The sequence below is a fragment of the Gossypium hirsutum genome, chromosome D02, assembly GCF_007990345.1.
Source record: "Gossypium hirsutum isolate 1008001.06 chromosome D02, Gossypium_hirsutum_v2.1, whole genome shotgun sequence".
Lineage (NCBI taxonomy): Eukaryota > Viridiplantae > Streptophyta > Magnoliopsida > Malvales > Malvaceae > Gossypium > Gossypium hirsutum.
The window spans coordinates 21,632,364-21,638,841 of record NC_053438.1 but is presented as its reverse complement, the minus strand read 5'-3'; the positions used below and the strand labels follow the sequence as shown (position 1 = coordinate 21,638,841).

Genomic DNA, 6,478 nt, shown 5'->3' with positions numbered 1-6,478 from the left:
AAAAGTTGAAGGACTAAAACAAAATTTGATCAAAACGAGAAATATGAGTTATTGTTAATTATTTAGCATGAAAATAATTTGGGATATGTATCGGTGTGATGAAAATCACTTTCGGAACCAGAAATATTTGAAAGTACGTAGGCTAAATTACAAATTTCTCATTTTTATTGAGAAAAGGGAAACTGTGTCATTTTCATCAGACATAGACTTTTATTAAAGGTTAAATATCAATCGTGAGATTGAAATTGACTAATTGCCTAATTTTGTGGAAAAATTATTTTAAGAAGTAAAAAGCGGCAAAATGGTAATTTTACCATATAAGGGCATTTAGGTCATTTCTTAAGAATTTCATATTGTAATTATTATTTTTATGAGATATTTGATATGTTGAACAAAATTTGGAGCATTGGATGTGATTATTTTGAAGAGATGGAATGTGGACCACACATTGTGTTAGTTGGGTTGACTTGGACTTTGACCTTAAACTTTAAAATGGAATAAAAGGAAGGAAAAAAGGGGAAAGTATCATCTCCCTTGTAACACCCCTATATCGTTTTGTTTTCGCGCAAAAGGGACTTTTTAATTTCCAATTTCCATGGACCGGCCGGGCTCATTTTTTATTTTCAACTCAAATAACTCATTTTTTCTATGATTCTGCGATCTGGCTTGTTAGAACAAAAAAAATCTTGTTATTGCATTGAATCAACAATCAGAAGCAGAAGAAGTCCTTACTCGAATTGAACATATATATCTCAAGTAAGGAATATCACATTTCAACATGATGATCGCTTAACTTGAACATTTATTTAAACACTTCATTTTAACATATATAAGCTTATTTGAAACTATTCAAGTCATTTCTACGCTTCCTTTAAAGTTTGGTAACAAACAGGGACCATTTAGGGCCCTTTCGGGTCAAAACAGGGTTAATACCGTGAAATTGAAAACTGGGTGTCACAACACAAATGGAAGAATATTCCAATGACTCCAATATCTCGTCAATGACTTGTGATGTCATGACATAGCCCAATGTCGCAACATTAAATGTTGGATGTTGCGACACTAGGGACAAATTGCCCAAAAACTGGCTTAAACATAAAAAACTAAGTTAAAAATTATATCCAATCATTCTGCAACATTTCTAAACATTTTTAGAATTTAAATATATCACAATGTCATTCAAAAACCAAATATAAAACATGTATATATCCACCTAAGAAAGATCATCCCAAGGTACAAAATGATTTTAAACATGCATGACATAAGTTTGAAACCACTTAGCTAATTTACTTCAAATATTACAATGGTTCTAATCCTATGTACAAGCCACTCAATTACCGAAATACAAGTTCCATACGCTTTATCCTTGCTTGATAATGAAACGAGGACGAGGATGACCACTTCAAAACATGTTTTCAAAATGATCTTTACCTACGCATTAAACTTGTGAAAGCTTAATTAGTACTCAAGAATTCATATCTTACCTTTGAATTCAATTAGCTAATTTCATGAATAAATAAATAAATAAATAAATAAAATTAACATGATTACAAGAATTAAACCAAAGATAAAGTACCCAATAGCAACAATGTTAATTAACACATTTTCCCTTACCATATTTTTATCATTCGCTCATCATTCGTGTGCCACTCACGTTTCCTATTGTAGACTCGAGTGAACAACAAGGATATACGAATTATAATCATGATGTACACAAGCACGTAAGTGATAGGTTATCATGAACACTAATAGCATTAGAACACGAGCACCGAAGTTCTAAATTCACATGCGTGCTAAGGAATTCCTAATGGCATGCCATCACTATCCCACAAGTTCAATACTTGTCTACATGGGCTTTATCAATGACATAAGTACAATTAAATTTCAAAATAGGCAATTTATTTCAAAAGTTCAAATCCACAAGACAATTTCATAATCACATAGCACTTTTTAACACTTTACAATTTAGTCCTTCACTCTACTCAACTAACCATACCATCAATAATCACATTCATTAATCATTGTCTTCAATCTAACACTTATTTATTGTAGCATATACGTTTAATTTCATAGAATTAGTATGGGTAATAGAATATTTACTCATAATAATTTAATTAGGTAAGAATGAATCCTGAAGTACTTATATATTTTGGTTTAACAACACTTCAAGTTTTATCCATTTGCTTCCCTTTCTCAACACCTCTAACATCAACCTCTTTATCTTTGTCTTCTTCACATATAAATAAAAAAATATATATGATCAAAACATTTATCAAATAACAATTTCATGCTCAAATAATTAAAATAAATATGATACTAACTTTAAATCATGAAGATCTTACTTTAGAACCTTAGTTTATCACATTATCTAGATTTTATCTCTATTAAAACGTGAACAGACACTTCCAACTTGAAAACTAAGCTTTCTTGGTTGTGGGTAACTTGATTTAGCTAAGGTTTCTATGAAAATTTGATGATTTCAAGCTTGAAAGGGCCTTTAATGATAATGAGGGACTAGATTGTAAAAGAAAGAAAAATTTATTTCTCTCCAAATGGTGGTAACTTGAAAGAGATGAAGAAAAGAAATATGCTTCTTTATCTTTCCTTTAAAATATCACTATAATAATAAAATATAATAATATTAATAACAATAATAATAAAATATAAAATAAAATATTATAATGTAGTCATAAAAATCTATCCATTATCATTATCCACTAGCTCTTAGTAAAATTATTCTCCATGTCCTCATATATTTCACCACTAATTCAATTTTTTTATACTTTAAATTTCTCACTTTGACCCTAACATGTTGTAAAACCTAACAATTTAGTCTATACTCCGGGTTAATATTTCTCAATAAATCAATCTTTTAAAATTTCTCTATCTCTTACTACCTTCTCCACTAACACTTGCAAATTACATTTTATTTATTTTGAAAAATTCATCTTGTATTTACTCAAAATAACACTGTTATGACCATGTGGATTTTGAAGATGTTACATCCCCATTCAGCTTCTGTTGTTCCTCCCTCTCTCATGCAAGTTCTCTTCATTTTTCATTTTTCTTGCTTCTTTTTCAAATCTCACTAACCCAACACCCCAACTGTGTCTTTTTGCAAAAATCAACTAGAAAACTCATCTCTAAGCTACAGGACCTAAATTATCAACGGGCTCCCCAAGAACGTTAAAAATTCATCCTAGGGTCACTCCGCCAACTGGAACACTTAGAGCAGCTCCCGTGTCAATCACTTCCATTCCTCTCATTAGACCATATATAGCGCTCATAGCTACAGCTCTAACTCGATTATTTCCTAATAATTGCTGTACCTCACAAGTTACTTTAATTTGTTGACCGACGGTATCTCGACCCTTAACTACTAGGGCATTGTAAATATTAGGCATCTTGCCCGGGGGAAAGGCTACATCCAGTACTGGACTGATGATTTGAGAAATACGCCCTAGATTTTCTTTTTCAAGAGTGGAAACTCCAGGAACAAAAGTAGTTGGATTTATTTTCATAATAAAGTGAAATATGTCAATTTTTTTCCCAAAATTATCTAATACAAAATAAATCTTCAACAGGAGGTTGATCGGTTAATTCAATAAGAAATGGGGGTTAGCGCTCGATTTCGTTGGTCCCATCCAATTCAAGTGCATGCAATTGGATTGTTTCCTTATTCAATGAAGGAATTTTTAAGTTCAACCAACCTATTTTCAAAATAGGAAGTGGATAAATAAAAATTTTGGGAGAGTCTTTCATTTGTCCATCATTATAGGCAACATCATCCATATTATCTATTGAATTCGAACCCGAACTCTATTTATGATTCCTTATTTCTATCTCATTAGCCTTGTTTCAATTTCATTTCGTAGTTTTTCTTTATCCATAGGCAATGAGTTTTGATGTATTAGCGGTACCCGTATTCATAGAAGCTTTCATTTTCGTGCTTATCCTAATTGTTGGTTCAGTTTATGCATGGCGAAAAGGAGCATTGGAATGGTTTTAGTTCCTGAATATTCAGATAATAAAAAGAAAGAAAAAATTAAAAATAATAATAACATTGAGTATGAATTCCATTGAATTTCCCTTACTTGATCGAACAACCCAAAATTCAGTTATTTCAACTACATTAAATGATCTTTCAAATTGGTCAAGACTCTCCAGTTTATGGCCACTTCTTTATGGTACCAGTTGTTGCTTTATTGAATTTGCTTCATTAATAGGCTTACGCTTCGACTTTGATCGTTATGGGCTGGTACCAAGATCGAGTCCTAGACAGGCAGACCTAATTTTAACAGCTGGAATAGTAACAATGAAAATGGCACCCTCTTTAGTGAGATTATATGAACAAATGCCCGAACCTAAATATGTTATGGCTATGGGCACGTGTACAATTACAGGAGGGATGTTCAGTATTGATTCTTATAGTATTGTTCGGGGGGTCGATAAGCTAATTCCCGTGGATGTCTATTTGTCGGGCTATCCCCTTAAACCCGAGGCAGTTTCGGGATCAATGATTGGACCATGCAAACTAGAAATACTTTTTCTTGGATAAAGGAAAAGATTACTTGATCCATTTCCATATCGCTCATGATCTATATAATAATCCGGGCATCTATTTCAAATGCATATCCCATTTTTGCATAGCAAGGGTATAAAAATCCACGAGAAGCAACTGGGAGTATTGTATGTGCCAATTGCCATTTAGCGAAAACACTCATGGATATTGAGGTTCCACAAGTGGTACTTCCTGATACTGTATTTGAAGCGGTTGTTAGAATTCCTTATGATATGCAATTGAAATAAGTTCTTGCTAATGGTAAGAAAGGGGCTTTGAATGTGGGTGCTGTTCTTATTTTAGTAGAGGGGTTTGAGTTAGCCCTGCCTGATCGTATTTCGCCTGAGATGAAAGAAAAGATAGGCAATCTGTCTTTTTAGAACTATCGCCCCACTAAGAAAAATATTCTTGTGATAGGTCCTGTTCCTAGTAAAAAATATAGTGAAATCACCTTTCCTATTCTTTCCTTAGACCCTGCTAGTAATAAGGATGTTCATTTATTAAAATATCCCATATACGTAGGCAGCAACAGGGGAAGGGGCCAGATTTATCCCGATGGGAACAAAAGTAACAATATTGTTTATAATGCTATGACAACAGGTATAGTAACCCAATAAGGCAGATACTTCGGATCCCGCTTGGACAAAACGGAAGATATTGTCCATAAATAGAAGTATGTCTTGTTCATTAACATCTCGGAAATGTTCCACCATAGTTAGGGCAGTCAATCCAACTCTCATACGAGCTCCTGACGGTTCATTCATCTGACCGTAGACTAAAGCCACTTTTGATTCCGCAAGATTTTGTTCATTAATTACTCCAAATTCTTTCATTTCCATGTAAAGATCATTTCCTTCACGAGTCCGTTCACCTACTCCGCCAAATACATATACGCCCCTATGAACTTTGGCAATGTTGTTGATCAATTCCATAATGAGTACTGTTTTACCTACCCCAACCCCCTAAATAGTCTGATTTTTCCTCCACGGTGATAAGGAGCTAAAAGATCGACTACTTTAATTCCTGTTTCAAAAATAGATAATTTTGTATCTAATTGTATAAAAGTGGGTGTGGATTTATGATTAGGGGATGTTGTGCGAGTATCTACAGGACCTAAATTATCAATGGGCTCCCCAAGCACGTTAAAAATTCATCCTAGGGTCGCTCAACCGACTGGAACACTTAGAGCAGCTCCCGTGTCAATCACTTCTATTCCTCTCGTTAGATCATCTGTAGCACTCATAGCTACAGCTCTAACTTGATTATTTCCTAATAATTGCTGTACCTCACAAGTTACATTAATTTGTTGACCGGCGGTATCTTGACCCTTAACTACTAGGGCGTTGTAAATATTAGGCATATTGCCTGGGGGAAAGGCTACATCCAGTACTGGACTGATGATTTGAGAAATACGCCCCAGATTTTCTTTTTCAAGCGTGGAAACTCCAGGAACAGAAGTAGTATGATTTATTTTCATAACTAGTTATTTCGGTTTTTTACTAGAGGCTTTTACTATAACGTCAGCTTTATTTATTGGTTTGAGTAAGATACGACTTATTTGAAAATTAATTCAATGAACGAACAATTCATAAAAAAAAGCTTTCTGTCTTATTCCATATTTCTATAGCTCCTTACCGTGTTAATTATCAATTATTATGTATTAATATTCATAATAAATAAAGTGGTCTTTAACCACACATACATGCGATTATATATGTATTACCATAATGTAATACGATAAAGAAGGAAGATTTTAAATGCGAGATCTAAAAACATATCTTTCTGTAGCACCGATATTATGTACTCTCTGGTTCGGTTCTTTAGCGGGTTTATTGATAGAGATCAATAGTTTCTTCCTGGATGCGTTAACATTCCCTTTTTTTTAATTATAGTTATTGTCGCGTGACGGGGCAAAAA

General features: G+C 33.4%; 1 pseudogene; it reads right to left on the bottom strand.

The window, feature by feature from the left end:
• Positions 1-5,061: 5,061 nt before the first annotated feature.
• On the bottom strand, positions 5,062-6,050 carry LOC121214527 (ATP synthase subunit beta, chloroplastic-like; annotated as a pseudogene).
• Between the last annotated feature and the right edge of the window lie 428 nt (positions 6,051-6,478).